The sequence below is a fragment of the Choloepus didactylus genome, chromosome 7, assembly GCF_015220235.1.
Source record: "Choloepus didactylus isolate mChoDid1 chromosome 7, mChoDid1.pri, whole genome shotgun sequence".
Lineage (NCBI taxonomy): Eukaryota > Metazoa > Chordata > Mammalia > Pilosa > Megalonychidae > Choloepus > Choloepus didactylus.
Genome location: NC_051313.1, coordinates 124111093 through 124138077, shown reverse-complemented (window position 1 = coordinate 124138077; position 26985 = coordinate 124111093). Strand labels below are relative to the sequence as shown.

The 26985-nt window shown below is 42.8% G+C and overlaps 2 non-coding genes across 2 annotated transcripts; both read right to left on the bottom strand.

Moving 5' to 3' along the window:
- Window positions 1-10218: 10218 nt before the first annotated feature.
- On the bottom strand, window positions 10219-10290 carry TRNAA-AGC. Its single transcript has one exon. It is a non-coding gene; the product is annotated as a tRNA-Ala (tRNA).
- Window positions 10291-24156: 13866 nt separating this feature from the next.
- Window positions 24157-24229, bottom strand: TRNAR-CCG. The gene has a single exon. It is a non-coding gene; the product is annotated as a tRNA-Arg (tRNA).
- Window positions 24230-26985: the final 2756 nt, after the last annotated feature.

Genomic DNA, 26985 nt, shown 5'->3' with positions numbered 1-26985 from the left:
CTCCCTAGCATTCCCTTAGTGGGATTAATCACATTTAGAATGTTGCAATGCTATCACCTTCCGACCATCCATTTCTAGAAGTTTCCCTTCACCCCAAACCAAAACCCCTACTCTCATTTCTTAACCCCCATTGCCCCTTCCCCCACTTCTTGGAACCCCTACCCTACTTTTCATCTCTTTGGTCATATTCTTTGATACCTTCTTTGTGTTTACCATGGGGCTTAAATTTAACCTCTTAAATCTATAACAATCTTGTTTTTCTTTGAAACCAACTTAACTTCAATAGGACATGTAAACTGTGTTCCTATACTCCTCCATTCCCCCACCTTTATGAAGTTCTTGTCAAGAATTACATATTTTACATTGAGTCCAAAACCACTGATTTATCATTACAGTTTATGTATTTTAGATCCTGTAGGAAGTAAATAGTGGAGTTATAAATCAACCATACAGTAGTATTGGTCTTTATATTTACCATGTGATCTTTACTGGAAATCTTTATTTCTTCATGTGGTTTCAGTCAATTGTTTAGTGTCCCTTCCTTTCAGCCTGCTTAGGACTGATCTAGTGGTGATTAAGTTCCTCAGCTTTTGATTGTCTGGGAATGTTTTCATCTCCCCGTCATTTTTATCTTTCAGGTGTTTGTGAATTCTCCAAGTCTCTGATGGTTATTGACTTGTATTTGTATTCCATTGTGGGCAGAGAATGTTCTTTGAACAAATTCATTTTTATATTTTTTATTTTATTGAGGCTTGCTTTTATGTCCCTGCATACAGTCCATTCTGGAGAAAGATCCATGATCACTAGTGAAGAATGTGTGTGTCCCAGTGACCTGGGATGTAATATTCTATATATGTCTGTTAAAAGTCTCTATAGCTCTCTTTCATTTCTTGGTTTCTCTGTTGGTAGGGCTCACTTTAGTATCTGAAGTAGGGCAGGTCTTTTATTAACAAACTCTCTCAGCATTTGTTTGTCTGTGAAAAATTTAAGCTCTCCCTCAAATTTGAAGGAGAGTTTTGCTGGATAAAGTATTCTTGTTTGGAAATTTTCCTCTCTCAGAATTTTAAATATGTCATGCCACTGCCTTTTCGCCTCCATGGTGGCTGCTGAGTAGTCATTACTTAGTCTTACGTTGTTTCCTTTGTATGTGGTGAATTGCTTTTCTCTTGCTGCTTTCAGAACTTGCTCCTTCTCTTCAGTATTTGACAGTCTGATCAGAATATGTCTTGGAGTGGGTTTGTTTGAATTTATTCTATTTGGAGTTCGCTGGGCATTTATGCTTTGTGTATTTATATTGTGTAGAAGGTTTGGGAAGTTTTCCCCAACAATTTCTTTGAATACTCTTTCTAGACCTTTACCCTTCTCTTCCCCTTCTGGGACACCAATGAGTCTTAAATTTGGACGTTTTATTTTATCTATCATATCCCTGATATCCATTTCGATTTTTTCAATTTTTTTCCCCATTCTTTCTTTTGTTCTTTCATTTTCTGTTCTGTGCTCCTCGAGGAGGTTGAGTTGTTGTTCAGCTTCCTCTAATCTTGTATTATGAGTATCCAGAGTCTTTTAATTTGGCCTACAGTTTCTTTAATTTCCGTAAGATCTTCTATTTTTTTATTTACTCTTGCAATATCTTCTTTATGCTCTTCTAGGGTCTTTTTTATGTCTTTTATATTCTGTGCCATGCTCTTCTTCAAGTCTTTTATATCCCGTGCCATGCTCTCTTTGCCTGTCTGTAGTTCTTTGATTAATTCTGCCAGGAACTGTGTGTCTTCAGATCTTTTGATTTGAGTCTTTGGGTTCGGGTTCTCCATGTCGTCTGGTTTTGTCGTATGCTTTAAGATTTTCTGTTGTTTTTGGCCTCTTGGCATTTGCTTTACTTGATCTTTAATTTGTTAGAATTGCAGTTTGGTGACATACACTTTCTCTAACTAACCAGCAGATGGCATCCGTGAGTCACTTATTCCCCTCAAGTCAGTTCTCCCCAACTTTGTGTTATGTGGGGATCTGATTCTTTTGGGGTCCAATTGGTGCACTTAATTTGGGTGTGTTGTCGGTGCTGTCTGCCCTCAATGAGGGGCGTGTGCCTGAGTGGTTAGGGAGGAAGGGCAGGTTTAACAATCAAACCTCCAAGGTGTTCCCACAGATTTAAGGCTGTTCTCTGCTGCTGACACAAAAGTCCTCGGTATTGGCGTAGGTTTCCTGGGATTTCCGAGCGGTTCTCCCCTCCCTGCTGTGCTTTTCCAGGACCTCTGTTGAGTGGGGGGAGGGCCATGCTACGTCACAAGTGAGCGCCGGCCTCCAGGGAAGCCCTGGGCCGCGGGGCCGTGTAGGGGCGTTCCCAGCCCACTTCAAAGATGGTTGAATGGGACGCATTAACTTCTCCCTTTCTGCACAGCTCCGCTCTCCCAGCTCCAGAACAATCAGCCGTGCGTGTATTCAAGGCCACTGTCCATGGCGGATATTGTGTCGTGTGAGCGGTGCTGTGGGAAAGACTCCCTGTCAGGCTGGGTTTCTTGTCTCGGTTCTGTGCTGTGCACTCGGCCCTGGGTAGGAACAGCCCCACCCGCTGGGGAGAGGGCTGTAAGTTGTGTGTCTCTCCTTTGTTTCCCTGGACCCGAGACAATCTGCAGTGGGTGTGGGAAGGGGTATCCTCCACCCCAGACACCCAGGCGTTAGTCCAGACCGCTCCCGTCTTATCTGCAGCTGTTCCCGGGCTTCTCTCTTTAAAAAAAAAAAAAAAAAAAACGCCAGCCCAGAGTCTCCCCCCACTGCAGCGTGGCCGACGGATCAGCCTACTCACTCACTGGTTTCAGAATGCAGACTCCTGGTTTCACCAAACGCACGTTCCCTGTGGCTTTAGCAGAACTTGTCTGGCTGGTGCTACTTCAGAAGTGGTGTTCTGGGTCCTTTCTGATTTTTTATCTAGTGTTTTCCACGGAGGTGTTTTTTCCTCTGTCTCACCTAGTTGCCATCTTAGGTTCCTCCTCCCAATCCAATTTTGAATATTTTCCTTACACCAGAAAGAATCAGAATCAGAATAAAAAATAAAAATAAAAAAAGAACACCCAAATCACCTCACCATCCCACCCTATTTTTCGTTTAGGTTTTATCCCCATTTATCTACTCATCCATCCATACACTGGATAAAGGGAGTGCGATCCACTGCGTTTTCACAATCAGTCTGTCACCCCTTGTAAGCTACATTGTTATACAACCGTCTTTAAGAGTCAAGGCTACTGGGTTGGAGTTTAGTAGTTTCAGGTATTTACTGCTAGCTATTCTAATATATTAAAACCTAAAAAGTGTTATCTATATAGTGCATAAGAATGTCCACCAGAGTGACCTCTCGACTCCATTTGAAATCTCCCAGCCACTGAAGCTTTATTTCGTTTCATTTCGCATCCCCCTTTTGGTCAAGAAGATGTTCTCAATCCCACGATGCCAGGTCCAGATTCATCCCTGGGAGTCATATCCCACGTTGCCAGGGAGACTTGCACCTCTGGGAGTCAGGTCCCACGTAGGGGGGAGGGCAGCAAGATCACCCGCCAAGGTGGCTTAGTTAGAGAGAGGGGGCCACATCTGAGCAACAAAGAGGCACTCAGGGGGAGACTCCTAGGCACAATTACAGGCAGGTTAAGCCTCTCCTTGCAGCAACAAGCTTCATAGCGGCAAGCCCCAAGACAGTGGGCTCAGCACATCAAGCCATCAGTCCCCAATGTTTGTGAGAACATCAGCAACAATCCAGGTGAGGAAGTCCAACACCTCTGCATTCTCCCCCAGCTCTTCATGGGGGCCCCAAAAATATTTTTTTATTCTCCACCCAAATTACTTTAGGATGTGTTGCTATTTCACTCCAATCTATACAGACCTACCATAGCTCACTTCCTATTCAAAGTTCCATTTAATTGTAGTGTTTGAACAAACTGACTGTAGAAGTTATATTGTTTAGAAAATATAGATCCTACACCAAATAAACATCTCTTCCCTTGGTCTCACATGGAAGCTAAAGTTTGAACACAGTGAGTTTCAACCTTTACCCTTTGGCCCGATTTGCTCCAGTCCCAACCAGATCCACTTTATTCGCATCTCTAATTGAAGCCTGGGCTGTATTTCAGCTTTTTTTTTTTTTTTAACAGTTGCTGTATGTGTTAATACTGAAATTCATATCTGCCAAGCTCTAGCCCTGAGTTTCAGGTGTAACACAGACACCCAACGTTCCAGAGACCAATCAGGTTACACAATTAAGGGATCAGTTGATGGAATTTTGAAGTTTCTGTTTTAAATGAAACAGTTTGCGGACACAATCCTCAAGCGAGGGGCAGATGTGAGAGTGTGGAATCAGAACTGAGGACAATATCGGAATGTGTGACGTGTGAATGAGCAGTGGGAGTAATCTGGGAAATGGATGCTGGAAAGGCATCTGGCCCAACATGGTGTCAAGTTCAGTTCGCTGTGGGACTAATCCGGTGTCTCACTCTGGACTGAGGAGCATTCATTTGAATCAGTATTGCTGGAGATTTGTGTTGGGTATTTGTGATTTTTCTAAGACTTTTCTTAGATGAGGCAATTAACTTTCACCCAAATAGTTTGCTAATGAGTGGACTTTGGAGCAAGCCAACAGGAGTGGGAAAGTCATAGGATCACAGAAGGTGTCATTCGAACTAATATCCAATTACCCTTCTAGAGAAGCTGCCAGACTGTATCCAGTTTAGTAATTTATACAAATAGCGGAATTTAATCAGTGGACTTTCTCCAACCAACAGAAAATAAAAGCAACAGAAAACAAAGAGAATACTTTATAAGATCTTCCCCAGAGAAAGCCCTTTGTGTGATGGGGGTGTAGCTCAGTGGTAGAGTGCGTGCTTTGCATGTACGAGGTCCTGAATTCAATCCCCGGCTCCGCCATACGCCTTTCTTACCGTTCTTGTCACCATTTCCTTGCTCACACTAAAAAAAAAAAACAAAAAAGTAGTCCAACCAATCGGTTTTACTATAAATTTCCGTTCCATTGCACCTGCTTCAACAAGAGGAACAAAGAAGGAAGCGAAGAAAAGAAAACAACTACACTCATCCGGATCTCCTTCACCCATTCACTCTGAGTAACCCCCCGTAAAGAGCAGGAAAGAAAAAAAAGAAAAATGGTGGGGACGCGGGGGAGTAGCTCTGGGAAAAACTGTCTTGCGCTCCTTAGTTTTCTGAGTACTTGGTTAACCAAGATGGAGAGGCAGAAAAGCTTCCCGATGGTTTTCTTAGACCTCTTCTGCGGATTCCCTCCATAGCCGCCGCCGCCGTCGAGAGTTGGATCCAAGCATCAAAGGGGTTGGGCAATAGTTTCTCCAGGGAAGTGCGTGGACATTGGACAATCGAGCGGTGGCACTTAGCCAAGATTTTTGCCACAAGAATGTTTCGAACTGAATACTGAAGGAAACCAGCTTTCATTTTCGTGGGACTAGCTTCGATGAGCCAGCCTTCCACCAAGAAGTTTTCAAGATTCCATTCCGGATTTCCGGAGCAGTTATTTTGGGTCCATATTAAATAGACTTGACGAGAAGTTTCCACACAATATTAATAAAAGACATCCACCAACTCCTATCTCACTCAAACCAAAGCCCCTAACTGAAGTAAAATCGTAGAAGCACTGGCGAAAACGGATTTAAATTTCCTGTCTTCTGCATTTCCTCGCTGGACTTCGGTTTTTTGTTCCTTTAATCTTTAAGTGAACTCAGAACATCTCAGGTAACACCACATCGAAGGCCTCAGAGGAAGATGAGGCCATCCGTGTTTGGGTAGGGAATAAAACAATTATAAAAAGAAACTATTTTTAAGAAATAGTAAATACTATAGTTTACCATTGTTCTCTTGTCTTTCTGTACTAGTCGTGTGATGGGTGAATGTACCAAAATCAGACCCATTTTCCCCCCAAACCTGTGCACAGTACTTTTTGTATTATAAAAAGGGTTTAAAAATTGTGAAGCAGAAATTTAAAACATGGCTTCAATTTCCTGTCCCCAGATCTCCCTCTTACGAACGTTGACCAAGTGAGCCACGAAGCCCCCTATCGGCACTCCTGCTGGGCTATCTCCAAATAGGCTGTTATGCTGTTGTCTAAATTGTTTCAAGGCGAAAACTGAGTTGATAAACTTTTCTTCTGTTGACTCTCATCCCCTTAACTCCTGGCTGGGGCTCCGAGTCGCCCAACAGTGAAAAACAGCTTGAGGGGTCTTCGGTTCTGCCCATATTTTTCCTCTTGCTCTAGGTAGCTTCACTATATTTGGTGTGGAGCCCCGATCCTGCCTGAGGGAAACGCCCAGGCAGCTGGCAACAAGTCAGGAGAAACTTTTTGCCAAAAGGCAACAGAACTCTGGCCACTGCTGCTGTCGAGAGAATCCACGTTATGGATGTCTTCTCACGGGGGAAGGGAATAGCTAAACTCTAGGACCTCGAAGCTTCAGACACGGATATGGATGGCCGGCGTTAACTCAAGTGGCTTCTGTTTGGAACTCTGAATTTGCTGCTTTTTCTCGAAACAGTCTCCGCGGTATCACAGATTTCCCACGCCGTCACACAAGGCCCCCTGTACCTCCACTACTTCTTCTGGCTCAGAGCCACAGCAGAAAATGCTTGGCGGAGGGTACAAAAGAGCAGAACTCGACAAGCTGGCTCGGGAAATTTCGATCCAGATAGAAAGAGAAACAGGTCCTAAATGAAAATCAATAAGCATATGAAGTCAGGGGCGTTCACTGCTCTAGTAATACCTGGAGCCAGCAGCGCGGTTGGGAAACCCGACACTGGCTTTCCTCGGAACGCCTCCTTTCTCGTTCTGAAACCCACAAAGAGGGCATTTCGCGGCTTCAAATCGAATTAACCTTTAATTACCGTCACCCCCATCTATTCTCCTGGACAGGTACTCAAACCTCAACCATCACAGAGGCGCAAAGAATAAGGGTTTCCCTATTGTTGCCAAAAATCGGAGTGTCAATCAACCCATATATGTTTTAGAAAGTAATCTGAAATCATTGTGCCTTCTCTTTCACTTTTAATTTTCATCCTGATATTTTTTTCTCACCCGTGTAAGGTCTGTATCTGCCTTAATATAGGAATGAATTATATATGAACTCTTCAGTCCTCCCTCGCTGTAGTTGTGTGGGAAACCGAGTCTTCCATGATGCTTAAGCCATATCTGGGATGGTGGCTTGGAAAGCTAAGCCACATGCCTGCATGGAAAGCTGTGCAGGTATACCTCGTAACGATATGTGTCTTGGGACCATGACGACAACGTTTTTACTATTGTCCTGTACCTAGAGTGTTCCTTCAATTATGCGACAAGATGTAAATATTGGCAATGCAAAAGAAAACAGCGCGCTCAGTTTTTCTTCTTAATACAAAAATTAAAAGGGGGAAATGTGGGAAAATGGCCTGAGCTTGGAATGCATCCTTGACATATTCAAGGGTACAGATATTGAAACACCAAATCCTGCCCGGACGGAACACTGTCCAGGGCGGCACCCGCATTGTTTTTTTTTGCTTTTTTTGTTTTTTTTTTAGGTTTTTTTTTTTTTTTAATTAAATTCAGTTTTATTGAAATACATTCACACACACCATACAATCATCCATGGTATACAATCCACTGTCCACAGTACGATAACATAGTTATGTGTTCATCACCACAATCTCTCTCTGAACATTTTCCTTACATCAGAAAGAACCAGAACAAGAATAAAAAATAAAAGTGAAAAAAAAACACCCAAATCATCCCCCCATCCCACCCCATTTGTTCTTTAGTTTTTATCCCCATTTCTCTACTCATCCATACACTAGATAAAGGGGGTGTGACCACAAGGTCTTCACAATCACACTGTCACCCCTTGTAATCTACATTATTATATAATTGTCTTCAGGAGTCCAGACTGCTGGGTTGGAGTCTGGTAGTTTCAGGTATTTACTTCTAGCTATTCCAACAAATTAAAACCTAAGAGGTGTTATCTATATGGTGCATAAGAATGTCCACCAGAGTGACCTCTCGACTCCATTTGAAGTCTCTCAGCCACTGAAACTATTTCGTCTAATTTTGCATCCCCCTTTTGGTCAAGAAGATACTCTCAGTCCCACGATGCCGGATCCACATTCATCCCCGGGAGTCATATTCTGCATTGCCAGGGAGATAGCACCCGCATCGTTGATACAAGAAGTGTAGCCTGTCCCTGACTTCCCTATCTTACTAACTTCTTTATCCTGCCTTCTCTGGCCTGTTACTAACTCCCCTAATTCTTGTGATAAAATAAAGCTAATAAATATGATGTGGAGCAAGTGGAGGCGCTCTTTGCCAACTAGGCTCTGAGTCCCCTGCTCCCATAACTTTATATTTTGTGTCCGTGTTTCATTTCTGCATTGCCCTGTCAGCAACATAGTTGTCTCCCCTCTCTGAGGCCCAGTTAGCGCCAGGAAGTCGCTGAAGTGGACGCTTAGTGGCAGGAAGACGTTTAAAGTACAATGACGAATAACAAAGTCAGTCAGAAGTTAGCCCAAAAGGTAGCAGTTCCTGATCCTGAGGAACTGCAGAGAATTTTATAAATATAGGTACTCCTGTTTCCAGCTTAAAGCTCCTGGTTAGACTAAGAATCACGGGCTGGGGGAAGGATGGACTCTCTATAATTGAAAAATCTCCTAGATCATTGTTTATCAGCCAGATTTGAGAACTTTTAACCTAGAAAGTGGAGCTGCAAGAACTGTAGTGAGCTAAGCTGCTGGGAAATTTACCTAGGATGAAGACGCCATGAAAGTGGGGAGGTGGAAGGAAAGTGGAGGCAAAGGCAACACAGAGGTGGTGAAGAAAATAGGAGGATGGGGGTGGCTGTGGTTGTTCCGGGGGAGAATTAGAAAGAGAAAGGTCGAAAGAGAGCTTGGAGCAAGGTACCAACGTCTAGGATTTGGATAGCCCAAGGGGTAGTTTGCCCCCTTCTTCCTATTCCTCTGCTTCCTCTAGGGATACAGGAAGCCAGAAAGTTCCTTTCTTCCTAAGGGAAGCATTTGTCGCTGATATTTTCAGGCAAGATTTGGGGAGAGGATGTGTGAAAGTGAAGGAGAAGCCATTTTGGATTTGAACTACGGAGGTTGTGGCAGGTGCTTTAGTACCTCTCTCACGGTGTCACCTATTTGCTGGCTCATCTCCTTGCTGCGGCACAGTGGCTGGGTGGACAACTGCTCCACCCTCCCTTGATCCTCCTTTGGCTTCTTAACCAGCTATAGGTTTAGTTCCATGATGAAGGGCATCCACTTCATCAAGGTTGGAAGCAGTGACCTCAGTCAGTTCTGGTGGGTTCTAGGTAGGCCTTCCCATCAAAGCTTCCTCCTCTGCAGACTTAAAGCTTCAGCATTAGACACAAAGACAACTGCCTTACAGAGATTGCTAAGCTAGCTCCAACAATTCTGTATGGTAAGATTGCCACAATAAATCAATTATAAATAGAAAGTAAAGCCTTGATCCCACAGGAAGACGAAGCTCTTTTTGCACAAGATGATTGGGGAGCTGAGAGAGCCTAAATGCTCCTCCTATCTCAGGAAATATTTTTCTCAACAGTGGATTGTGGAAGGCTCAGGGTTTCGTGTCCCTTGGACAGCATCTTAACTTTTCTTCACCGAGAAAGAGCTGAGATCACTGGTCTCCATGACTAGTTATTTGTTTGACTTTTTGCTGGCCAAACAACTAGTGGGAGGGCATGGAAGTTTAGGGGTCATTGGGAAATGGAAAATGTGAAATAATTTTTTCTCCTGAGCCTGCAGTCTGTCAGCTGACACAGCAGGCACAGTCGAGAACGACAATGGGATTTAAAAAGGAATCTTACAAAAAAAATTGTGCAAGGGTCTTTTCTTCCCTTTTTCCATCTGCCTTTAATTTCTTCCCTGCTTATTAATAATAATGAGAAATGAGAGGAAAGAACAGGCCGTCTATGCTGTGGCGGCATGCTTGTTGCTTTGCCTTGACTGAGTGAGCTGTTGTTTTTGCTCCATTTGGTTCCTGACTTTATTGCGCTGAAGAAGTCAGGTTAAGAGATCCATGGGGCGTCAAAGGCCATAGTAGAAAAGAGTAAATACCAATCGGTTCACCTTTGTTACAAGGAGGAAAAATGCATGAAAAAACATTCACAAAGAACGGGAAACGTATGAAACAATCTTGTGGACATTCAAGTGCGAGGGCGCGAGGAAAGAAACTGAAGACCTTGGAAGTGCTGGGAATTGAACCCAGGGCCTCGTGCATGCTAAGCACGCGCTCTACCACTGAGCTACACCCCCTCAGCTGACAAACACGTCAATAGTATTCTGTATTACCTATCTCCAACAGTTTCTGCAGCTGTGGAGATATTTCCTTCTTTACAGGTCCAAGTTCATTACATTCAATTCCTCTATTTCTGAAGCCCCTGGACTGGATCCTGTCTTGCACCTATGTCAGGAGGAGAAATGCATTCTGCACCCCAAGACCCTGGGATCTTCGCATAGTCATAGACCCTTTGGAGGACTGCTTTTAGCCTTTGTAGGTCCCATAACATTCTATTATGTCTTAAGATAGACCCTTCTTCATAACAGTCCTCTTTTCTGCCCTTGAAGATGCCAAAAAAGATGCAAAAAGTAGTGCAGGGGTTGTAGGGAGTGTGATTTTCTGCAGACAGGAGACACCCTGCTTTTCTGAGAAATACTTATGCAATATACGTGCATTCAGGGAGTGCTTTTAAGAGCCTGGCTTTTTTTTTTTTTTTTTTTTTTTTTTCCTGTTTTAAGAGGGAAAACCTATGGAATGAGCACTTGGGAAGTGCCTCATTTGTGGGTTTAAGGGATTATATTACTTCATTAAAAAGGGGCTGGAGCAAATGTGAGTAAATACATAGTGTGGTCATTGTGCCCTTCCTCTCTGCAAATCCCGAGTCTCCTTTTTTAAATTTCCTTTTAATCCTTTATGAAATCTTAAAATTTTTAGAAGTAAATAATGAATAAGATATTGAGACTCTGTTAGCCTGTTAGTTTTCAATTCTCATACAGTACCTTATTTCTATAATTGTTTATTCATTTTTTTTTTTTTGGTTAGATATGATTGATGGACAGTCAAGAGGGAACCACAGTGCAGACTTCTTCGTAAAGGCTTGGAATAGCCTACATCTTAATTAAAAAAAAAAAAAAAAAAAAAAAAAAGGAGTGCAGGGGAATACAAAGACGAGTCCCGTGAGAGTGATATTGGGGAAAGTAGATCCAGTTGGGGAGATAAGACAAGAAATTAATTATTGGGCAATCGTTTTCCAAACAAAAAAGTGACAAGTGCATGTTTCAGTCTTGCATGTTCTTGCAAACCGCTGCGTCCAACATTTGGATTAGGAAATGTGGCAGCTACTTTGTCTCCACGACGTTAAAGTTCTGGCTTTGAACACAAGGCACAAGTGGCGGAAGACAAGGGAGAGAGGAGAAAGGTGGTCGTTTCTATCGTTACAGCGTCTCTTTCAGGTGTATTAACCAACTAAGTCATGAAGCCCACCATACCGCGGATTTTTGGTTTCACTGTATCAGGAAATGGTTTTGCCACACTATTGTCAAAATTCCTCCAGAGCACAACCTGAGACAAGGACTGTACATTCATTCCTTTATGCAAAAGTACGTCGCTCCCCTCCAAGTCATTCCCTTGGTTTCGACTGCAGACGCGTCACTCAGACAGGGAACAACACCTTGGACGGTCCGGTCTATTACTCCAGACAATGATTTCACCAGGCGTCTGTCTCCTCTTGCTCTTATAACCAAGCATGGGGCTTGGAGCCTCAGTTCTACCTCAAGGAAACGCATGCAAGATTAAAGGGACGCTTCCGCTCAGACTCCTCTTAGAGCACTGAGACAGTCCATGATGATCTGTGAGGAAATCAATATTCTGGCCATTTTCCAACCTGAAGAAAGTGGAAGTTAAGGACCTCGAACCGCTGCCGGGACCCAGCAAAGCCACAAGTGCCTCATTCGCGCGCAACGCGCGGGGTGCAGTGAGCCGGGGCCACCGGCTTCAAAGCCGACATCCGCTTGTTAGTGGCTCCTTATCTGGAGGGAGCCCTGCGATACCGTTTCTCACTTCGTTGTACAGGGATTTTTGTCTTTTCATTGCTCCCGGCTGTCAGCACTGTCGGAAATAAAGCGGTACCTGTAACGGAATAAACGCTCTCTCGGTTCTGGAGGAGAAAAGAATTTATTTACCATCTTGCAAGATAGGGCGTCCAGCCAAACACATGAAAGGCTGGCGCGCCAGAGGAAGAGAATGGCCATCTTTAAATCTCCTACTCCTAATTCGCAAGTCCCTCCCCTGTTTCCCCATTGACTGGGTACTACAGAGGTTACAGCCTATCCGAGAACACTAACTAATTCATCTTTTGAGATTTTAATTTGTACAGCCAATCCCAGAGAGCCAACTAGCTCATTATTGAGATTTTGAACTGATCAGCCTATCCCCCCCCCAAATTTTTATTTTTATTTTTTTGCTGTGAGTTCCCGCCTCTGATATTACCTCATATCTCTTTACATTCCAGTAACTATGGTTACTTTTCCATATAAGGAGCAGGCAGATTCTCTCTTCTCTTTGTCTGGGGCTTGTTTAAACTGGTTTTGCCTCCATTTCCCTTATTCCATGCTGTCTCTATGTGAAAACGAAACTTATTCCTTTCTTACAGATTCCCTCCTCTTTCTTTTTAAACACTTTTTGTTTTCACATTTTAGATTCTCAAATTTGCTAAGGGATTTTTCACATTCCTCATCATAGGGATCTTTCTTATTTTTGATTCTAGTGGTTTTGATGGGTTTTTGAACTAGCCTTTGGGCACACGGGATTATGTAGCACCCAGCTGTTATAAACATTTTGGCTGGAATGATAAGGAAAATTAAAATAGATGTTGCAATTCCTTTCCATTTCTCGAACCAATTTTCCAACCATTCTGTGAGTGGGTTGTTAATGCTAGAATTCTTTTCTATTTTCTGAAATAAGGCTGTTAAGCCTTGTAGGGCTTTGGTGATAGTTCCATTAGGTGCGGTATTATTGGGGATGAATGTGCGACAATTTCCCCCAACTATAGCACAGACGCCTCCTTTTTCAGCTAGCATCATGTCTAGGGCCATTCTGTTTTCCCATGCCATTCGGCTAGTGGCATCTAACTGTTCTGCTATTTCTTTAATGACATCCCTGGTATAGTTGATAAATTTTAGCTGATGATGTGACATTTTTATTGATGGTGACCCACCAGAATAAGGACGATTTAAATTCTGCAGCTACTTGATTTTTAGCTTTAAACTCATTAGGAACTTTCTGGGGAACCCCTATACTATCTACAAACATTTTTTTTATTGAAGGAACTAGGTACATTTTGTACATTTTTCTTTTCTCCTTTGCCTTGGATTGGTACTTTCTTATTACTTTCAAATGCCAGGGTAAATGAGATAGCCAATTGAACCAGAGCACAGGTTCCTCCCCACCTTTCAGGTAGTGTTGGCCAGAGGATGCCCTTCCCACAGTACCACCAGAGGTCTGCTCGGGGTATGGTTAGGCTGGAGAAGTTGCCAGTACTATCCTTGCTCACATTCCACACCTGTGTACACAAAGCCATGGTACCAAGATCCTGGAGCCCTTCTTCCCATCTGGAGAGACAGGCAGAGTGGTTTCTGGGACCAAGGTGAGACGCTGGTATGGCTTTGACACTTCCCTTCTGGACTGGAGGGAAAAGGGAGGACAACATACTACAACTTTCACCAGGAGTAGCATTTTGAAAGAGGAGTGTTATACATTTAAACTCCCTTTCATGCTTTTTCATCCCCAAGGGGAAGGGCATAATCTGAACAGTGGGTTGTTTGGTCGTACAAGCATAACAGTCACTTCTGTTTAGACTCTGGATAGTATGTTTGCCCCATTCTACCCAGGCATTTGTATTTCCATAACCTGTCTCTATTTCTGTGGTTTGCTTTAAGTCTTTGGCCTTAAGTATTCTAATGACCTTGGGGTCAATTTGAACTGGAGAGTTAAATTCCAGCCAAGTTTCCCTTAATGGTTTTTCCTCCAACCTGGGTAAGACCCATCCCTCATACTGTGTGGTCCACCAAGCAGTGTTCCAAGAATAACAGGGGTTAGGTGTCTCATAAGTTATACTCTCAAATGTTCACCCCCCCAACAATCTTGCTTTTTATTTGAACAGTCTGCTTACATAAATGCTTATATTTCTCCCTCAGTTGTTGCTGATGTTTTAGATTTTTACAGCTCATTACTTGACAAACATCAAATTGTACAGTTTGAGACTTTAAGCCTTTGACTACACTTATAACCAGCTTAGCAGAACCTGTTACTCTTTGAATATAGAACATTATGATCAGTATAAGCAATTTCATCATTAAGCTATACACAGAGCACAATGCAAACACAGGGTTTAATCCAGCCCTCCCTCCCACCTAGTATGTTCTTTCAACTGTTGCCTATTTAAAGTGATCCTTAGGGGATCTGAGGTAGGAGTCACTTTCCAGGATTCAGGTTGAGTTGCTGGATACTTATCGTCTGGTTCAGGCACTGGTCCCTTCACTTGTGTGTAATGAGTCCAGCCTCTTTCTGCCGTTCGGACTGCCGTCTCAGTTGTCAGCAAGACTTGATAGGGTCCTTCCCAGATCGGTTGAAGTTTGGATTCTCTCCACGACTGGATCAGAACCCAGCTGCCAGGCTGATGTCGATGGGCAGCAAATTCAAGAGGCGGGGTCTGAGCCAGCAGTCCACAGTGCCTAAGAGATGATAAAGTAGAAGACAAGGCCAGTATATAATTCTTAAGAAAAAGATCCTTTGTGTCTAGGGAGGGGAGCTCTCCAGTCCTCCTGTGGAAAGGCAAACCAAAAAGCATTTCATAAGGGGAAATTCCCAGTTCTTTTCTAGGGGCAGTCCTGATTCTTAGTAGAGTTATAGGTAAGCACTTGATCCAAGGTAATTTTGTTTCCAAAACTAATTTAGAAAGATGTTTCTTTATGGTTTGATTCATTCTTTCCACTCTCCCAGAGGATGGTGGATGCCAGGGAGTGTGGAAGTCCCAAGTGACACCCAGGCTTCTCATGACATTCTGCAATACACGGGAGGTAAAGTGACTGCCATTATAAGAGTCTATATTTTCCACTAACCCATAACGGGGAATGATTTGTTCAAGGATAACTTTAGAAGTTCCCAATGCTGTAGCTGAGGATAGAGGGTAGGCTTCCACCCATCCAGTGAGGTGGTCGACAATTACCAAAATATATTTTAAATGACCGATTGGTGGCATTTCAGTATAATCAACTTGAATGCTCTGGAATGGTCTCAGGCCCGGCTCTCTTCCCCCTTGTACCTGTTTTCTTAAAACCTTTTTATTAATTTTTTGACAAATTATGCACCGCTCACAGATTTGTTTAGCAACTGTATAAAGGCCTACACATCCAAATTGTTTAAGTACTACATCACACATGGCTTGTACCCCCCAATGACTCCCCTGGTGTAGGACTGCTAATATCTCCCTCATTATTTGTTTATTTAACATTTGTCTGCCATCTGGGAGAAACCATTTCCCCTGATCATTTAAGGTTGCTCCTAACTGTTTCAACTCTTTCACTTTTTTGGTAGAGAATGTAGGGACCCCAAATTCCTTAGGGATAGAGGGTATTAGGACCATTATTTTTAAAGGGGGGTAGAGAGAGGCCTCCTTAGCTTTTCATCAGCCAACCTATTGCCTTTTGCCTCAAAAGTAGGTCCCTTTTGGTGTCCATTTATATGCACCACTGATATTTCTCTAGGTAAGAGTAGATTGGTTAATACTTGTTTCACCAATTCCCCATGAACCAGTTCTTTTCCTTTGCTATTGATTAATCCCCTTTCTTCCCAGATCTTTCCAAAGGTGTGGACTACCCCAAAGGCATACTTAGAGTCAGTGCATATTGTACCATCATTTCCTTCTAATAATTTGAGGGCTTGATTTAATGCATACAACTCACAAGTTTGAGCTGACCAGTTATTGGGCAATCGGCTAGCTTCTTTTACTTCACAAGTTATCCCATCTACAACTGCATAGCCATTGTACCTTTCTCCTTCTAGGACTTTGGAGGATCCATCTATGAACAGTCTTTCCCCCGAGTGCAGGGGAAGATCCCTTAGGTCAGGTCGGACTCGAGTTTGGTATTCAATTAGGTCTAAACAGTCATGCTCAGGGGTCTCTACTTGCTCAGGCCCCTTCCAGAGGAAGGAGGCCGGGTTTAGGCTATGATCTGTTGTTAAGACCAAATCATCTTTTTCCATTAGGATTGCCTCATATTTTAAGATTCAGGAATCAGTTAACCATTTCCCTGCCCTTTGAGACAGAATAGTTCTCACTTGATGAGGAGTACTAACTACTAATGCCCCTCCAAAGGTTAATTTCCTGCTTTCTTCTACTAAAAGGGCAGCTGCTGCAATGGCTTGAACACACCCAGGCCACCCCCTAGAGACTGGATCTAAAACCTTTGAAAGCAAAGCCACCGGCTTTCTTTGGCCTCCCCAGATTTGGGTTAGGACCCCCAAAGCTGTTCCCATATCTACTGTAACAAACAGGTGAAAGGGTTTTTCGAGGGAAGGAAGTGCTAGAACAGGAGCTTGCACCAGTGCCTGCTTGAGTTCATTTAAAGCCTTTATTTCCACTTCCTCCCATTCTATCTTGTCAGGCTCTTCCTCTAGTAATTTTTGGTATAGCCCTTTAGTTCAAGATGCAAAAGAATCTATCTACAATCTACAATACCCTACCAATCCCAGGAATTTTCTTAGCTCTCTTTTTGTTTGAGGAAGAGGCAACTCTACTATGGCCTGGATTCTTTCTGGATGGATTTTTCTTTTTCCTTCACTTATGAGGTGGCCTAGGTACTTAACTTCCCTTGCTACAAATTGCAGTTTACTTTTAGATACCCTTAATCCTTGTTCCCCTAAAAAGTTCAGTAGATTTTTCATAGCTTGAGCCACCACTTGCCTTTCTTTACCTGATATTAATAGATCATCTACATATTGCAGAAGGGTGATTTCAGGTGGGACTGGAAATTTTTCCAGTACCCTCTCTAACTCTTGCCCAAAGAGATTGGGGAACTCCGTGAAACCCTGAGGTAAGACCGTCCATCTGTATTGCTGCTTCCACCCATTGAAGGGATCTTCCCACTCAAAGGCAAATAGGTCTCTACTTTCTGGATCAAGGGGACAGGCCCAGAAGGCATCCTTTAAATCTACTACACTAAACCACTTATGATGGAAGGGAATTTTACTCAGGAGAGTGTAAGGATTAGGAACTACAGGGTGTCAAACCTGGACAATTTTATTAATGGCCCTTAGATCCTGCACCATTCTCCAGCTACCATTTGGTTTCTGAATGGGGAGAATGGGAGTATTAAAAGAGGACATACAGGTTTCCAAGAGTCCATCTCGAAGGAGACCCTCAATGATGGGTTGGAGTCCCTGTCTTCCTTTAAGAGGAATAGGATATTGTTTCTGGCACACGACCTCCCCTTCCTTTTTTAACTTGATTTTAATTGGGGGAATTTGCAACCCTCCCCTGTTTCCTTCTTTTACCCATACCTCTTCCTTAATGTCTTTTTCATCTTCTTCAGTGAGCAGGGCCAAAACCTCAATCCGTCCATTCCTCACCTCTAAATCCAGTCCCATAGGTATTATTAGGTCTCTTCCTAATAAATTACTCCCAGCTTCTGGGATGTGCAACAAGGGAGCTATGATTTGATTATTTTCCCAACAAATGTTAGCAGGTTCAAGAATGGGAACTTTAAATCCCTCCCCTTTTACCCCTGTGATGGTGAGGGAACTGCCAGAGAGCCTGGCCCCCTTTGGAAGATGATTTACAGAGGAGCAATCTGCTCCACTGTCTACCAAGAATGTAATTTCCTCTTGGTATGGGCCCACCTTTAAATTTACTAAAGGCTCCCGGTGGGCTTCTGAGATGAGGAGCCTCTGACTCTCCTAGTCTTCAAAATTCATTAGCGGTATAACTCGACCCTCCTTCTGTAAGTCTGGGCACTCCCTTTTGAAATGGCCAGGTTTTTCACAATGATAACACCCTGCAGAATTCTGCATTTTCCTTGCTACTTTTTTTGAATCAGCCCAGCCCCCTCCCCTATCTCGCCTCTGTCTGCATCCTCTATTTCCTGTTTCTAATCTTTTCTTGACCAAGTGGTCAACAGTGGCTATCATGACTTTAGCCTGCTGCTTTTGTTTCTTGTCCTCCCTTCTTACAAATACTTTCTGTGCTTCCCTTAATAACTCCTCCAATGGCTTATTCATCCATCCATCTATTTTCTGGATCTTTTTCTGAATATCAGGCCAAGATCCCTTCACATAGCTGACCTTTAACATTCCCTGGGCTACAGGGTCATCAGGGTCCATACCTGAATATTTCCTTACTTGTTCTCTCAATCTTTGTAGATAAGCAGAGGGAGACTCATCTTTCTCTTGATTTACCTCAAAGGCCTTATCCAAATTTTGAGATTTGGGTACTGCCAATTTTATTCCCTCTACAATGAGGTCTCTGAGATCCTTCATTTGTGCCCTATCCTCTTTATCATTATTATCCCAATCAGGGTATTTGGAAATTTTTGCTCTGCTGCCATCACCCCTTGCCCTGGCAGGTGTTGCCTTTCCCATTCTTTCATAGCAGCCCCTCTTATCATTCCTCTCTCCTCTTTCGTAAAGAGGATGTTTAATATGGACATAAGTTCAGACCACGTGTATAGGCTAGAGCCTAGGAACTGATCTATTTGCTCAGCCAGCCCCATTGGGTCCTCTATTAGCAATTTCATCTCCTTCTTAAAATTTCTTACTTCTGCACTCGTTAATGGGGCATTTACATACCTGACTTCCTTTGGCCCCATAGGCACCTCCCTCAAGGGGTAAAGGGATTTAACGGGGTGATGTTCCCTTACTCTCTTTCCTTCAAGAGTTTTTGGAAATGGAAAATTCTGTACATCCTTTTTGAACTGTGTTAATTCTTTCCTCAACCATTGATGGGTCATATCTGGTGGGGCAGTTGGCGCCGATGGGCCTCCTGATTCCCCTGGAACCTGTGCAGACTTTATTAGGTCCTCGGACTCTAACAATCTCTGCCCTGGGGGAGGAGGGGAATAGTAGGGAGGAGGAAGGCTTAATAAGGGGTCCCAGGGTTTAGATTCAACCAACTCATCTTTCAAGTTTGGGTTTTTGTCTTTCACAGGGTAGAGGGGAGTTTTTTTGTTCTTTAGCCAGCACATGGCATAATCAGACTCCTCCTTAGAAAAGGGTTTCTTCTCATTAACATAAATTACAAGGTTGGCACAGAGCCAGTCCTCCTCTGTCCCATACTTTGGCCAGAATACATCTGGCGGTGAAATGCTTTCTTCAGTCCAAATGTAACAACAATATTTAATCATTTTCTTTTTGTCCTTTCCCTTGGTCTGATCGCTATCGGTCCAATATTTTAACATCCTACCCAGTGGGCTATCTGGAGGGATGTCCCCGAGGGACTCTATAGGTGCCCCCTTTTCTTCTTCCCCGGCCAGCCAACTGCCTCTATTTCCCATCCTGAGTCTTGTCTGGGCTTCTTTCTCTCAGTTCCTTTCGCTTCGTCCGTCTCTGGCCCTTTCCCTCGCGGGAGAAGGGAACCGCAGATTGAGACTTCACACTCGCTTCGTGCAGTATGTCGCACATCTCAGTCACACACAAGCAGCTCCAGACTCATCAGGAATTCCCGACCACCAAGGCAATATATTGCTTTCCTTACCTTGGTCCGTGCACGGAGTTGCCTGGTCAAACAGAGGCAAGCCATTCCTTTTCCCCCTTTCTCATCCACAACCGGCAGATCCAAGCGTCTGGTCTCGGGCCCTTTAGCTGCCAGAGATGGGCCCCCAATGGCGGAGTCCGAGACCGCTCAATCAGCGGGGCGCGCCTTCCCTTTGTCCACCTCGGGGGTCCCCCTCCGAAGCTTTGGATCCCAGACGAGCCCCCAAGTTGTCGGAAATAAAGCGGTACCTGTAAGGGAATAAATGCTCTCTCGGTTCTGGAGGAGAAAAGAATTTACGATCTTGCAAGATAGGGCATCCAGCCAAACACGTGGAAGGCTGGCGCGCCAGAGGAAGAGAATGGCGATCTTTAAATCTCGTACTCCTAATTCGCAAGTCCCTCCCCTGTTTCCCCGTTGACTGGGTACTACAGAGGTTACAGCCTATCCGAGAACACTAACTAATTCATCTTTTGAGATTTTAATTTGTACAGCTAATCCCAGAGAGCCAACTAGCTCATTATTGAGATTTTGAACTGATCAGCCAATCCCAGAGAGCCAACTAGCTCATTATTGAGATTTTGAACTGATCAGCCTATCCCCCCCCCAAATTTTTATTTTTTTTTTTTTGCTGTGAGTTCCCGCCTCTGGTATTACCTCATATCTCTTTACATTCCAGTAACTATGGTTACTTTTCCATATAAGGAGCAGGCAGATTCTCTCTTCTCTTTGTCTGGGGCTTGTTTAAACTGGTTTTGCCTCCATTTCCCTTATTCCATGCTGTCTCTATGTGAAAACGAAATTTATTCCTTTCTTACAGCACCGCAGCGGAAAATGCTGGGCCGAAGTTCAAAGGGAAGAACCTGAAGAGTTGCCTCGGGGAATAGGGATCCAGATGTAGAAAGAAGAAAGAAAACGGGAGACTCTGCGGCTCTGGTTCTGAAGACCGGAGGCAGAGGATGCTCACATGGATTATTGTCGCAGCCCAAGAGGGCCATGCCAGTCCAAAGGCCAAAGAAGACAATGAGCATTTTATGATACATGAACTTTTGTTCAGGGCTTACTTACAGGGTGAGAAGTCGTGGAGAGATCATGATGACTCTCTCAGGCCAGGCAGGCATCACGTTCACAGGGAAGACGAACGAGCCATGCAAAAAGGACAGAAAGCCTTTTATAAGGGTTTAAGACAAAGGCCTTCCTAAGGGTGGGGGTAGCAAAAATGCAGAAACAGCTTACTCTGACCTGGGGGTGGTGCAGGAAGGACTAGAATAACACTTACACAATTACATTTTGCTCTTTTGTGAGACTAAGAGCCTCTCACTTCCTGCCTGCTTGCATAAAGTTACATTTTAAGGTCAATTTACCCCCCCGTTTTTTTTTCTTTACTGGTTTACAAAGACAATAGGTTAAACATTTAGCTGCCTATCATGCAGACTGCTGTGCACAAAAGATCTGCAGGCCTGTTTTGCTCAGGCCACGGGTTGCCACAACTATGCAATCTTTTTCAAGTAGAGGCCTCCCGCAAATAAGGAAAATAAGAGGAAAAAGTTATCCGGACTGTAGTAACAAATGAGCTTTGTGTAAAACGTTTCATCATCTGGACAAGTCTTCTGCCGTGTCCCTCAACCAGAGTGTTTTGGTTGTTTTGTTTTTGTTTTTGTTTTTTTAAAGGGAATCCTAATCATTTTATCTTCTCCCCTACTTTTAGGTTTCATTCTGGTACTTTCTTGCTCCTGTGAGGTCTGTACCTTTCTGAAGAATTGAAAACATATCAACTCTCTAGTTCTGTCCCAGCCCAGATCAACTCTATTCCCTGGTAATCAAGCCCAGACTGGGTCTCAGTTGGTGCAGGGAAAATCAGCTGAGCTTGGCACTTAGGGGTGGAAAGATGTAAAGGTGGTATGATAAACATCAGAGATCTTCCAACACAAACATAAACTGGGATATGTTGCTCAGATGTGGCCTCTCTCTCTAAGCCAATTCAGCAGGTAAACTCACTGCCCTCCCGCTATGTGGGACATGACTACCAAGGATGCAAATCTCCCTGGCAATGTGGGACATGACTGGGGATGAACCTGGACCCGGCATCTTGGGATTGAGAAAGACTTCTTGACCAAAAGGGGGAAGAGAAATGAAGCAAAATAGAGTTTCAGTGGCTGAGAGATTTCAAATGGAGTTGAGAGGTCATTCTGGAGGTTATTCTTATGCGTTATATAGATATCCCTTTTAGTTTTTTAGTGTACTGGAATAGCTAGAAGGAAATACCTGAAACTCTTGAACTGCAACCCAGTGGCCTTGATTTTTGAAGATGATTGTGTAACTATGTAGCTTACACAGTGTGACTGTGTGATTGTGAAAACCTTTTGACTCACACTCCCTTTATCCCATGTATGGACAGATGAGTAGAAAAATGGGAACAAAAAGTAAATGAATAATAGGGGGGATGGGACGTTTTGAGTGTTCTTTTTTAGTTGTATTTTTATTATTGTTTTTATTTATTTATTTATTTTTGTAGTAATGAAAATGTTCAAAAACTGATTTTGTTGATGAATGCACAACTATATGATGGTACTGTGAACAATTGATTGTACAACTGTGGATGATTGTAGGGTATGTGAATATATCTCAAAATTGAATTTAAAAAATCAATACATCAAGTGTATCAAAATGTTATAACTGGTGGATCTGAGTATCTTGGGGAGGGAGGGCTATGTTGGAGTTCTCTGTATGGGGTTTGTATTATTTTTGTAAACAGTCCTATAAGTTTGAATCTATTTCAAAAGTAAAAGTTAAAAAAAAAAAAGATAAATGGGACATAAATGCTGTAGGCCCAATGTCGATGGTTCACAAACCTATACTAATTTGAGAACTTCATAAAATATGGATTCCTAGGGCAATGGCCCAACCATGATTGTATTGAAAATAAGATGGGGACAGGAATTTATGTAATTTTAAATCAACCCCAGGTAAATCTAATCATCAGCTAGAATTGGGAACAACTGGCCTAGACATTTGAACCACTGGCCTAGACATTAGAACACTTCGGAGCTGACACTTGGAGATGCTTGGAGAGGTTTAGAGAGGCTAGCCCTAAGTTTGCTCCAGAGAAGCTAAGAGAGAAAAGCCCAGAGATATTTTTGAAAATGCCATTTTGAAACGCAACCTGGGACCAGCAGTCACCAGCCATGTGCCTTCCTGTTGAGGGCGATTAAGGTAGCATGCATAAAGTCCACCTTCAGCAATACCAGAAACGTGCAACATGGCCGCCAGGGCTGATGCAACAACAGCTTGGGTTGCCCTCAGCCTTCTTTACAGAAGTAGGTCGTGCCAAAAGATCGCGCCAAAAGTGTTAACCTTACATCTGCCATCCACCCTAGCAACAGCAGCCACCAATCCTAGACCGCCACCAGCCCTTGCTAGCCACTCCCCCCTCTCCTAGAGTATATATGCTCTGCCTCCTCAATAAAGATTTGCAGCTTGATCAGAATATTTGTCTTGCTGTCATTCTTCTTGTCTCTTGTCCCATACCATTCTTCCCTCACAGGATTTGGAGCCTCCGTTGATTGTCCCGCGGGCCGGGACACCTTCCCAGCTGACAAAGTTGGTCCCTACGCCATTGGCTATTCTTCAGTGAAGGTATACTATTGTTGATGCCTTATTTTGGACTTTTATGGCCTTAGAACTGTAACTTTGTAACCAAATAACCCCCCCCCCAAAGCCAATCCATTCCTGGTATTTTGCATAACGGTAGCATTAGCAAACCAGAACACTAGCTTACCCCAATTATGCTGGTTGACATGTAGAAGGGAGATCCACCATAAACTTTGACCTTGAGCTTCTCAAATAATGGTGCACCATGTTTATAAAGCAAGGCAAATAGAAGAAAGAAAGGTCAGAGAACACTCGACTGTATTAGTTTTGAGTGAATTCTCAGGAAATGTTGCACCCCTGAGGCTGGATGGTTTAGGAGGTAAGCTGAGACTCACTGTCCAGATTTCAATGCCTATTCAGGGTTTAGGGTCACCTCTCTCTCCCCACCCTCCCCCATCACAACCACAACAGGTGTTTTTAACTCTTAGATAGGAACCCTCTGAAACCCAGCTTTCTTCAGAGATATTCATGTGAGTGTTTGCACTGACTCTTCTACCTGCATCTATTTGATGGCCACCAATAAAAACAAACAGTTCTTAGTTATAACTGGGAGCCAGTATAATCTGGACCACTTACAATTTCAGGGCAACTATCTATGAATAGATACCATTGAAAGGTCAATGACAAGATATAGAACCTTTCTGAGAGTTAAGGATCAGTAACCGTTTATGTTTGCAGTTGGTCTTTACGTTTTTGTTGGTCGTCTTCTTGACCCAAGATGACATACCGACCACGGAGGGACTCGAACCCTCAATCTTCTGATCCGGAATCAGACGCCTTATCCATTAGGCCACGCGGCCAGCGTACCTATACTTTGGCCTGAATGTTTCTGCTTTCAAATTTTTAATTTTCGCAATTGAAGGAAGCGCTAACATTCAAAAAAAATAAAATGACGTCTGAAACCTCTCAAAGTAATTATTTTAAATTAATAAACTACGAGATTACCAGAAGTCACCTGATTCTTCGTGGGCGCTCTCATTTAAGCACTGACGATGAGAGCACAAGTTTGGACGGAGAAACATGACCCCAGGACTAAATAAAGTCTCCAACGCACCGGTGAAGATGGCACCATAATGAAAGGGAGTGCCACAAGTTTGTTAAGTTCGGATCTTTTCTGTCTCAAAGATAACGACAGTGCTTGCTTTAGGGAGAAAGATCTGTAAACTCAGACAAGAGCTGCCCTTGTCAGAAAAACCTGTTTTAACGCCAGGATACAATTTTATTATAATTCACTCATGCATAGGTTTTAACAACTTGATCCTTAACCAGCAATTAAAGGAATCACCTGAAATGGAGACGGGCAGGGATAGTGGATCCCAAACCTCTCTGCGAGGGTGGAGAACTGTACAAACATACACAAGTTATTAATATTTCTAACCAATTTCAGAATAATTTGCAGATATCGTGTCACTTCATCTCTAATCGTTCAGCATGTATTTCCTAAGGGAAAGGACATTCTCTTAAAAAACACAGTACAATTATGTAATTAATGTATACTATTAAGACAGTACTATAATATACAGTCCATATACAAATATCATCAATCATCCCCAAAATGTCCATAGCAATTTTTCCCCAACCGAGGTCCCAATGCAGGATCATATACTGCAATTACTGTTTTGTTTCTTTAATCTTCTTTAATGTGCGATGCTTTCTCAACCTCTCTGTCTTTCAAAACATTAAAAGTTTTTGAAGAGTTCAAGCCAGTTGTTGGGTAGAATGTCCTTTCAGTTTGTGTTTATGTGATGTTTCCTCACAGTGAGATTCAGGTTATGCAGTTTTGGTAAGAATATTAGTGATGTTACATTCTTAGTGCATCACATAGGAGGCACATGATATTGACTTTTCTTCCTTTTACAGTTTTTTAATTAAATTTAAAGGTATCATTTCCTCCCAGTGATTTAATAAGTATAAAATCTGTGGGGAAATATGTGAGGCTTTACAAATATTCTATTCCACGTTAAACTTTCAGCCATATTTTTAGGATTGATTGAGGAATTTTGCCTCAATCAATCATTACCATGATAATGACAAAATGGCAATACAGTAAATCTCTACCCTGAAAAATGTGAAACATTGTTCTGGAAAATTAAAGAAGACCTAAATAACTAGATAGCTGAGGAAGTGAAGATCTCATGGTAGGAAGTGGGAAGTCAGAGAGTTCACCTGAATTTCACCTGAAGTATTGGTGGAGGTGTACAGGTTGGGGCTGGAGGGAAATGTGAGAAGGCAAGGATGCAAAATGAGGTTATAAAGGAATAGACTATGGAGAAGTCTGTGGGAATCTGTTGCCTCTCTTTAGCTATCACATCTGTGGGTTCACAGCCAAGCATCTGATTGTGAGTCTGCAGCTACTGTATACCTTCATCTCAACTACCCATTGGTAAAAACGTCTGGACATGGAGCCAAGAACAAGCTGAAATCCACTGGTCACCTCTGCATCTGCGTGTGACCCTGACAAACAATGAGAGCAACGTCTGCTGCCTCTATTCTGTCTTCCAAGTTCATTGATCTCTTCATTTGGTCAGCTCTAACCAAAAAACATTCAGGGAAGGGGATTTTGGAAAATATACTTCCTAGCTTAATTAAGTTACTACAGCACAATCCAACAAATACATCCATGTCCTTTGAGCAAAGAAACTCTTTCTTCTATCTCAGGTTAATCATTTGGTTCACTTGCTTCAATCTGTACAGAAAAAGAAAGATTTCTATACTCACTAAATAGTTTAAATCTATCTTCTTACTCTCACCCCTGGTCTGACCATTTAATTTGAAGACTTTTAAACTCCTATTTGCTTCTGTACTTCAACTGATAACATTTCATCAAATTAGATAATGGTCCTATCCCAGAATCATGTCACCTCCAGTGGTCTCACAATGCACAATTTCAATGCAATATATACCTTTGTTCTTTGTGAATGTTAGTGAATCTTTCCCAGTTTTTATTGGTTATGTGCTATTCAAGGTTCAAAGGCTCAAAGTTGGATCTTTTTAGCAAATAGCTATAATTGTACCCTTCCGTCTTGCCCATTTCCACTTGGTAATGGAGACAAGAGCCAGATTGTACTGATCCACCACGTGGTCCTTCTTTTCTTCTGGTCCTTTCCAATTCCATGTTGAACAAGCACCAGAAACTTTCATTTCACTTCATTGGTGTGGATGGTGGCTCTTTTATGCGAATCCTCAATGAAAAAGAAAATTTCACTCAACATCTTCCTTGAATTGGCTCTTTTATCTGAGATTTTCAATTGAAAAAAAAAAAACTTCATTGAATGTTGAACTTGGTCTGAAAAGGCCTATGACAAACCTGAGTGGATACCAATCATAGCGACATTTAATTAGCATGTGTCTTTGAAAAGTATTATAAGGCCTGACAAAGGGGGACCTCACTACTGCGTGAATATGTGGGTATGTGTATAGCTCAATGTGATGAGAAGAGAACCTCCCTTTCCGTACCATACAATGGGGCACAATGACAGATGCAGCACAATTGAAATCAAACATATGATTGGTATCTGCAAACTCCAGAAAATTTTATAAAATATATTTAACTGTA